Source organism: Lepidochelys kempii, chromosome 9, assembly GCF_965140285.1.
Source record: "Lepidochelys kempii isolate rLepKem1 chromosome 9, rLepKem1.hap1, whole genome shotgun sequence".
In the NCBI taxonomy this organism is placed as follows: domain Eukaryota; kingdom Metazoa; phylum Chordata; order Testudines; family Cheloniidae; genus Lepidochelys; species Lepidochelys kempii.
In genome coordinates, this window is record NC_136388.1 from 7,641,674 (window position 1) to 7,652,538 (window position 10,865).

The window sequence follows — 10,865 nt, forward strand, 5'->3', positions numbered from 1 at the left end:
CTATCATCAGAGTGGTGAATTGCAAGTTTCATGTGTATTTAATAAGACCTTTGTACTGTAAGCCAATCTTTCTGCTAGCCAAACCTTACCCACCAGACCATAAACTCTAAGCTCACAGTGAGACTGGTCTGCCCTCTGCTGTATAAATGTTTTGTGTAAAGGTAAAAACCAGTTTCAACATTAATTATATAATTTGATGAAGGGCTGGGAGAAAGCCCTTGGGAAAGTTTTCACACAAATTGAGAACTCTCTCAGAAAGGAAAGGTTACTTATCTTGTACAGTAACCTGAGTTCTTCAAGACGTGTCCCCCTATGGGTTCTCCACGTCAGGATATCTGCATGCCCATGCCCTCTTGATTTGAGATTTTGTCAGCTCTGTCCATAAGTCCGCTCCTGCGCCTCAGACACCCTCGTTCCCCAATACAAGAGTATATGGGGGTGCAGACCTGCCACCACTTGTAGCCTACCAAATATATTAAGTAGAAATTAGGCTTTGGTATGACAGAAAATAGAAGTTAGAAAGAACATGACCCAGGGTTATGCTACTGTTATGTTTTGGTTGTAACTGTTTAAGCAAGGTTTTCAGTGAGTGATTTCAATGTTTCATTAAATGCTATCTGTATTGATAGCATAGGAAGGACAATGGTGGAGATGTTAATTTAAATAATGTGTAATGGAAAGAGCCAATGAGGAGATAGCAGAATAAAATTATGGCAAGGGGCAGTTTATTGTTAATTAGTGTTATAATGGATTATCAAAGGAGCCATTTTGTTAAATTGGAGAGAGCTCCAATTAATATCAAAAGGGGACCGTTATGTTCCAGGATTTTAAGGTTGTACTGCACTCTGTGGTCAGTGGACTGATCAGCCATTGATACATGAGTTCCTGTTTGAGTGTAAGTATTGTATAATTGGAGTGTGGTGGAAGTGGTAATTGCATGCCTCTTTGCTTAACTAGTCATTTTTCTTTTTGAATAAAGTTTGGTATTAAAGTGTTGCCTAGTGATCCTCTACTAAATAAATGTTTGGTGAGTCTGAGAGGGTGCTCTATACAGAGGAGTTTAAGTCCGTCCTCCCTCAGATCTTAAAACCCCTTTTTTTTAAATCCAAAGCAAATTTTAAATTGAGAGGGAATGTGGGTTTCTCCCAAGCCATGAAGGCAGCTGGAATGTCCGTCACTGTGGGGAAAGGACCTGTGGCAGGTCTGACAGAGTTTGAAGGCCCAAGTCTTGGGCATAACCTGCACTCGAGGCCATGCAAGAGGCCCAGAGGGGAAAAAAAACAACAAAGGGCCAAACAGTAGGGAACCCCTCAAAGCACAAACTTGTGGTAATTAAAAAAAAAAAGAAAAAGAAATAACTCAAACTAAAAAGGTATAAAGAAAGCGAGGTGTAGCAAACTGCATGGCTCAGCTTACAGACATCTCGATGCTCCATCTCAAGCAGCAATTGGATCAGTGACGGGTCTCCCCTTCCCTACATGCCCTCACCCCATGGCACAAGGTGTCTGGGATGCAAGTGTGGCTCTGCGTAAACTGCTGACAAGAATCTCTGATCCAGCCTATTCCGGAGCAGCCACATGGACATGACTCTGTGGTATCTGGCTGATGAATCTTGCCCATATGCTCAGGGTTTAGCTGATCGCCATATTTGGGGTCGGGAAGGAATTTTCCTCCAGGGCAGATTGGAAGAGGCCCTGGAGGTTTTTCACCTTCCTCTGTAGCATGGGGTACGGGTCACTTGCTGGAGGATTCTCTGCTCCTTGAAGTCTTTAAACTACGATTTGAGGACTTCAATAGCACAGATATAGGTGTGAGGTTTTTTGCAGGAGTGGGTGGGTGAAATTCTGTGGCCTGCGTTGTGCAGGAGGTCAGACTAGATGATCAGAATGGTCCCTTCTGACCTAAATAGCTATGAATCTATGACTCGAAGCAGAATCGTTGGCTCTCAGTTTAGTTTAAAAAAAATGGAATTCCTTTAGGCTCTGCAAAACACAAGTTCTTGGCCACTGCATGTTTGTATGATTTTTATTGTATTCCCCTGGAGGCCCTAGGATCTGGGAAAGAATTAAATTAAAATCTGAGTTTTTATCGTTTGCATAGAACAACTTCAATTTGGGTAAAGAAAATTCACTAGTATGCTCCAGCTGCTCCAGGGATGCCAGGAGCTGTAAACCCACGTTAACCAGACCATTCAAATGGAGCTATGGCTTCTTTGCATCACAAAAGTGGTCCAAAGCAGCTGGTGTATCCTGGTGAAGCTGAGCCATAGACCAACACCTCAAAAATGAGGAAAATGTTTTATCATTTTAAAACTCTAGTTCCGTAGCTTACCAGGACCTCTGAGCTGGATTTATCAACCCAGGGACTTTGCTTCTCTAGCTTTTCCTTTATCTTCACATTTGAATCATAGAATCATAGAATATCGGGGTTGGAAGGGACCCCTGAAGGTCATCTAGTCCAACCCCCTGCTCAAAGCAGGACCAATTCCCAGTTAAATCATCCCAGCCAGGGCTTTGTCAAGCCTGACCTTAAAAACCTCTAAGGAAGGAAATTCTACTACCTCCCTAGGTAACGCATTCCAGTGTTTCACCACTCTCTTAGTGAAAAAGTTTTTCCTAATATCCAATCTAAACCTCCCCCACTGCAACTTGAGACCATTACTCCTCGTTCTGTCATCTGCTACCATTGAGAACAGTCTAGAGCCATCCTCTTTGGAACCCCCTTTCAGGTAGTTGAAAGCAGCTATCAAATCCCCCCTCATTCTTCTCTTCTGCAGGCTAAACAATCCCAGCTCCCTCAGCCTCTCCTCATAACTCATGTGTTCTAGACCCCTAATCATGTTTGTTGCCCTTCGCTGGACTCTCTCCAATTTATCCACATCCTTCTTGTAGTGTGGGGCCCAAAACTGGACACAGTACTCCAGATGAGGCCTCACCAATGTCGAATAGAGGGGAATGATCACGTCCCTCGATCTGCTCGCTATGCCCCTACTTATACATCCCAAAATGCCATTGGCCTTCTTGGCAACAAGGGCACACTGCTGACTCATATCCAGCTTCTCGTCCACTGTCACCCCTAGGTCCTTTTCCGCAGAACTGCTGCCTAGCCATTCGGTCCCTAGTCTGTAGCGGTGCATTGGATACTTCATCCATTCTGTATCCTCTGGAGGGTTGCTATGGAGCTGCTTTTTGGAATTTCAAACTAAGACTTCTGCAGGGGAAGCCACTGAGCTGAGGATAGGGTAAGGAAGAGCAAAGCTGAGAGCTTCTTGTTAGTGAATCTGGTAAACCCTGTGTGTTACAGTGTGAACTTGGTCAAACTTTTATAAACTTAATTGAACTCCAGCTCAGTGAAGTTCAAGTCAATACAGAGGCGTTTACATTCCAAAATTAAACCTTGACAACAATGTTTTGCACAGTATTTATCCAACATTTCATTACTGCAACTGGATACAAACTCCGCTGTATTCATTTGAATGTCATTGAACTGCCTCCTGCATGTGTACTGTATAAAGGGAGATCACCACAGCTGATTATCTAGTTGAGTTGTGTAACACCCTGTGAATTTCCTCTAAGCCCTTCACTATTAATGAGTTAGATTGGGAACTGCACTGAACTCACTTGAACTGACTAAAAGGAAAACTACTTACCTTTAGTAAGTGGAGTTCTTCAAGATGTATCGTTTATGGGTATATCCAGCCGGGGATAAAAGATCCACAGCACACCTGCGGCTGGCCCAGGTCAGCTGACTCGGGCTCACAGCACTCAAGAGTCCAGGGCTAAAAATCATTGTGTAGCCATGTGCATTCGGGCTGGAACCCAAGCTCTGGGACCCTTTACTCTTGCAGAAACATCTACACAGCAATTTTTCAGCTCCAGAGCCTAAGCCCTGTGTGCCCGTTAGCTGATCCAGATCAGCCATGGGTTTTTATACCTCTGTGTAGACATACTCTATATGCGTTCCACTTCCGGTGTGCACTTGCCCCGTGTGCTCGAGAGCCAAACATTTTACCCAGAAGCGTGCTTCTTTGATGACCTCGAGCCCCTCCAACTCAAGGGTATAAAGGAGCAGAGTGACCAACGAACCCTCAGCTTCTGTGCCACTATCAAATCCAGGCTATTGGCTTTGACAGTAGCCGTAAAAAGCAAGGTGGGTCATGGAACACATGTAAACAACGCATCTCAAGGAACTCCAGTTACTAACGATAAGTGGCCTTCAATTATGTTAAATAATCAATTAATTATGTTAATTATGTATGACATTAATATGTCAATTATGTTAATGCTTCAGTCAAACACAAGTTATTGGGCTCAATGCAGGAGTAACTGGGTGAAATTTGATGGCCTGTGATATAGGGGAGGTCATATTACATGATCAAATGGTCCATTTTGTCCTTAAAATCTATGAGTCTGTCAGTCTAGGAATTATTTCAGTGGCAGAGTCAAGCGAGCAAGTTAGGAAAGGCCGGATTGACAGTTGCCCTGAATGAGGAAGGGTCCTGTGGAAAAAATAATGTGTCATCATGTTATTAAAGGCTATCCCACTGCATACGCACAAGGAGGCCAAATTAGATAGCACAGAGAACAATAAATCCTAACTTTTGCGTGCTTGACTTTGCAACCTAAACAACATTCTTTTAATGTAAGTTTTTTCATGTACTTTCCTCCTAAGTGATTTTTTTTTAAAAGTAAAATTTTGTTTTTTACACTTTTCCCATGTTCATCTGTAATAACCCTCCAAGCATGTAGGGTTTGAACCCTGAACCTTCAGCATTGCCGCACACATGGCTACCACTTGAATTACAGGACTAACTACATTAAGCTTGCAGTAGCAGAAGACTGTTATCCCAAATCGGGGGTTGGACCACTGGGTCCAAGTGCTGAGCTCTGGGGTTGGCCAGGGGATAGCCCATCCCAGTCCAGCTCTCTCACCCCCCCTCCCACAAATCCAGCCATGGAGTGCTAGGGGAGCTACTCCCCTGTGTGGTACCCGCAAGGGGGCAGGGGGCCAGGCGGCGAATGCTGAGTCTGGGAAGTTCCAGTGTGTATGGGGTCTTCAGAGTCTTCAGTGGAAGAGAAGGATGGATTCAAAGCCTACAGAGAAGAGAGGGAGGGAGGCGCTCTGAGCTTAGGGTTACAAAAGAAGAGAGGGGTAGAGCTTTCAAGAGCTAAGGGGGTGTTTCCCAGTGGGGGAAGGGGAGACGTGGGAGCGCAAAGCCTACGGGTGTTGAGTGCAAGAGAGATTCTGAATGGGACTGGTTTGGATTGGAGGGAGTTAAGATGCTGGGGAGGGGGGCGGCTTCCTAGGCTGGCAGGGACCAGGTTGGAGGGGGAGATAGATGATAGCTGTGTGGTGTGAAAATGTGCGTAAGTAGAGGGAATGGTGACCGGAGGGACAATACTAAGGGCAGATAAAAAGGTCACAGCCAGACTGGTGGGGAAAGAGAGACAAAAGAGGCCAGGGACCTGAGGGGAAAGGAGTCACAGAGATACTGTTTTCTCTTACCAAGCCCTTTACTATAATGTGTCCCAGGGTTTCATGATAGGGGGAGGGCAGGGGCAGAGGCAGGGAACAATTTTGTCTTCTCATTTCCCCACCCCCCTGCCCCGAACTCTTTCATCCCCTCTCAAAGCTTTGCCTCTGAGCCCCCGCCCTCTCCTCACCAATGGGCAGGTTTTCACCTTGAAAGTCTCTTCAGGCTGGAGCAGGAGGGAGTGCATCTAGGATGCAGACAGGTTCCAGCACCTGCGGTCCCACCACTTATTAGAGACATCAGGCACTGCTGCCTATGTGTCACCTCTGAATCTGGCCCAGCGAATGCTTCAAACAAGTTTCTTATCAGTCAGTTTTATTTCTCTGGCATTTTTATTCTTTTGTTCTCTTTAAATGGCTGTTTTCCCCCTTTTTCCCCTATCAATCTGGCTGCTCACTTACGGTAGCACTGAATAGTTAAGATCTGCCATTACTGTACCAGAGACAATGGCTACAAAATAGAGGAATGGCCACCTCAAGCAGATATTCAACATTTTCATTTAATTTCTATGGAAAACAAATCTCAGCCTCTCCATTTGACAGAGCTTTGAAGAAAGGAGTCATTGCCCTCCCAGAAACATCTTCAGGGTGGATGGTCAAGCCGTCTTTCACTGCTTGGAATCCATTCAGTGTGATCACAGGGATCCCTCCAAACCACAAGGTGAAGATGTTTCCATGAATTTTTGCCAGCTGTAGACTGGATCAATGCCAGAAAAGCACAGGTGGGGAGGTGAGGAAAAAACCCACCAACCCAATAGGTGATGAGTTTCCTTTTCTCACTGATGACGATCTCTCAGGGGGTCTGTAATGGGGGGTGATATTCCCCTCTCATCTATGGGATCAGGATACCAGCAGGAACATTTCACCTCACTATCAGATTTGTTGTTGTTTCCTGAGTTGTCCCCAAGAACAGAGATGTGTCTACTCATTATATTCACTGTTAGGAATGATTTTGTGGTGATCCTTCTCACTCTCCACAGCATCAGAGATGCTTTAATTTATTCCAGCCAGCGAATTTTATCATTAGGGGCCATTCTGTTAGCCCAGGATCACTGGACCCCAATGTACTCTGGCCACCCTTTCTCCTCCCACAAGACTGCTCTCTCTGTTCTGTCACATTCATGATGCCCAGAGAATTTTCTATGCAAGGAGAATCCCCAGTGATTGCTTAAGCCCATTTTCCATCCTGTTTGCTCCGCTAAAGGAGTGTAACGGGAGTGGAGCAGGGCCAAAATCCTGGCCAAATATCACTTCCTTGACAACATCTTTATACCTTTTACCCTCCCTCCTCCCCCCAAAATGTTAGACTGTCTCACAATGAGCAGTGAAGCAATTCAGCCTGTTTCCCATAGTGACACAATCTTTCATCGTTCGTTCCGAGCCCACCTGACCTTCCACCACCCACCCAAACTTCACTTTGGACCTAAACAGTTGCAAAAACTATACGCAAGGGTCAAAGTAATAAATGACTAGAAGAGTATAAAATCCCATTTCTTATCCAAGGGGCCTACTTCCAATAACCTGTAATAATTTCTTTCACCCTTGGAATGAATTAGAATACAATCTGTAACTCCTTATTCTCCTAACAGAGCCACATACTAAGGACCATGTTACCTAGTGAAAATTATGTTCACCAGCAAGTAATAGGCTGGCACACTGGAACTCTGATAATCCCTAGTGCCTTAAATAAACCATCCCTTTCTAATAGAATCGGGCCAGACCGTGCCTGGGCCATCAGGGCTTTCAGGATTCCGTGAACATCTTTGTGCTGCCATGGTGTGCAGCTGACTCAAGGCAGCAGGATTCCATCATCATCACAGAGAAGCCAGAGACTCTGTGCTCTCGTAAACGTCAGAAAGCCCAGAGCACTTCGGCGAGGCTGGCAGTGAAGGTTAAAAGTGTGAAGCTTGTCACCAGGCTTGTGAAACAACTGGAGGGGACTCCTGGTTGATTTTGAGTTCCCTTCCTCATGTGGTACAAATAGAGCATTTATCCCTCACCTGGCCCTCACCAACACAAATCAAGGAGCTCTTCTGCCTCCCTGTGACAGGGATAACAGCCCTGCCTGTGGCACACTGCTCAAAACCTGGGGATTTTTTCATACCAAAATCCTCCAGGAAACTGGTAAACTATAACTAAGTACTAAATACTACTAACTATACCCAGTAAAACTATAAAATACTGGCTAACTGATGCAAATGCTACAGGGACCCACAACTCTCGCCATGGGCAGTGAGAAGGAACTGAGAGAGAGGTGGTGGGCACCCCTTTTATGCACTCCCCTCACAAAAGTTTCCAACTCAAGAGTTCTGCGCACACAGACACCTGCAGTGGAATGTATATGGACACAATCACTGTACAGGTAAGTCACCGTTCTCTCCTTTCTAATCTTTGACGATGATGGAATCCACCTTCTGGGACCCACCGGCACCCCAGTAGCATGTCAATGGTATTCACTGATTCCTGACATCATCAAAGGTTAGAAAAGAACGATGGTTGGAGGCACTAGAAGCTAGCAGTGTCCCATACAGGGGCAGATATTCACTGCTCTGCTCCTGGTTCATGAGTCCTGATCAAAGACTTACCAGAGGGATTCCAACCAGTCTTGCAAATGGAGCATGGACCCACATTCACTTTTGGAGAAGAAAATATTATGCAAGAAGCTATCAGTTGGGAATAACATTTCTAAGGCACCCATCCCCACATTAACTAGACGCAGCTGACTCAGCCAGGCATTTTCTATTTCTCGCTTTACAATAATTTTGGATATCGGTACTTCAATAAGATCATTATCCCTCACAATGTGCCTCCTCCTTCTGCCTGATCCTGCAGTGAGATGATAGGAATCCATACATTGCCCCAGTTGCTGAGATCACCTACTGAGCACTATGAATTCACTGCAGGATTGAGCAGAAAGGGGCAAGGACGGACTGAGAAACAGCAAGCCCTGAAAAAAATGAGTGAGAACTGAAGAGATCTGTTAATTTCTAACCTTTTCAGTAATACAGACAGACGCACAACACATAGTGCTAATCCTTTGGTGAGCAGGCTAGAAAAATGTCCGTGCTCTAAAGGGTTAAAAACCAACGTGTCGGAAAGTTTCATATTGTTGAAAGTCCCTCTTTAAAAATGTATTCCTTTTCCTTCTTCACTAGTCAGAAATACTGGCCCCACTTGTTTAATTTTTATAAACATCAGCGTTCTCATGAATTTGACACATCCCACATTAAAAGGCGACAGAGTTTAGCTATCAGGTTGATTTTCACATTTGCAATACTTTGACCACAACTTTCCAGAGCATGTAAATCTACTTCCTGCTACCAATACATGTCACTTAATTAGCCCATTAGACCATCAACCAACCAGTGTCTAAGAATGAATACCTTCATGAGACGATCACGATGAAACTGAAAATTCATCTGCGCGCAGTTTCCAACGACTGGGCAGGGAATTGGTCCAGGAGGAAGTCGTCTTCCTGTGCCTGTCGCAACTTCAGAAACTTCACAATCAAAAGAGAGACAATCAAGGAGATGAGAACCTGACTTATTGTCAGCATTTCACTGCTTTTTAAACCACCTTGTCTGTGCCTAAACTAGGGGTGGGCAAACTTTTTGGCCCTAGGGCCACATCGGGTACAGAAATTATATGGAGGGCCAGGTAGGGAAGGCTGGGGGAGGCTATGCCTCCCAAAACAGCAAGGCACGGCCTGGCCCCCGCCCCCATTCCATCCCCCCGGAACTCCCACCCCCATCCAACCCCCAGCCCCCGCTCCCCACCCCGACTGCCCCCGGGACTCCTGCATCCTATCCAAACACCCCTGCTCTCTGCTCCCTGACCATCCCCCTGGGACGCCTGTCCCCTATCCAATCTCCCCTGCTCCCCACCCCCTGACCGACCCCCTGGGGCTCCCCCACCCCCTATACAACCCTCCCTGTTCTCCCCACCCCATGTTACCTGTGGAGTGGGGAAAAGGGGGGGCTCAGTCCTTTTCCTGTGTGTTTCCCCTGCTCGTTTGGCTGGTCTCCCTGGCAGTCGGGCAGGGCTCGCTCCCTGTCTGGGCTTGGCTGCTGGGGACAGGGGCCAAGCATGCTGGAAGTGGAGGGGGGCCCTGGCTTGCTCTGCCCCTGTTCCCGGCAGCAGGGCCCAGGTCCCTTGAAGAAGAGCTGTGTTAAGGGGGGGGGGGGGGGGGCTGAGGACAAGTTGGTGAGCGGACGGCTAGCGCGGAGAGTGGAGCAGATAGCTGGACGGCTGGCGGAGAGGAGCAGACAGCAGGACAGCGAGCAGAGAGCGGAGCGGACAGCTGGGTGGCTGGTGGAGAGGCGCAGAGAGCGGAGTGGAGCGGATAGCGGGGCAGCTGACGGAGAGGCGCAGCTGGTGGGGAAGACTGCAGCAGAACCCGTGGAGAGGCCTGGCATTTGGCTGTCGACCCGAGCAGCGGAGCATGTAAGATGCCCCCCGTACCTCCCTCCACTTCCACCCAGGCTGGGACGTAAACTCTGCAGATGAACTTCTGAACTCTATGCAGGGGCTGCACTGACCAACGACAGAAACTGGGGGGATGACTATTGGATTGCTGGACTTAAGACCCTGAGGGGAAAAGGACACTGCCAAACTTACCTGGGGGCGAGTCTTTTGCTCATGGTTGGTGTTATGAATCTTGTTTGTGGTGTTTCCCCAACATAATGCCGCATTGTTTCCCTCCTTTATTAAAAGGCTTTTGCTACACTCAGACTCTGTGCTTGCGAGAGGGGAAGTATTGCCTCTTGGAGGCGCCCAGGAGGGTGGTATGTAATTGTCCCAGGTCCCTGGGTGGGGGCTCGAGCGAGTTTTGCATTGTGTTATTGAAACGGAACCGCTAGATACTGAACCCGGCCCTTGTCGCTGCCAACTCTGACGAGCAGAAGGAAGGGTTACAAGTACACAGATCTTTACAGACTCAACACCTCAATTCACAGTTCACATACATGAATTACAGGATTTATTAGATTAAAACCCTGTCACTTCAATATTATAATAAATGACAGCATCTACCTCTTAAAATTCTTCCTCCCACTAGTCAGTTTTCAGGTCAGTGAGAAGTAAAGTCAGACACTAAATTTCTTTGCTGTAATTTTTTAATTTGTAGCACATCTGGAAGAAATTTACAAAGACTTTTTGAGCACAAGACAATGATGAAACAGCTGCACTGTTCAGCTGCATTGCCCAGGATCTAGCAGCTTGCGATAATGTGTGATGCTGACACCAGAAAAAGAGTAAGAGATGCAAGGAGGAGAGTTATGGGGTCAAGCAATCTTGATGAATGATTCTTCTCCCGATCTGTGATGCACGGCAGC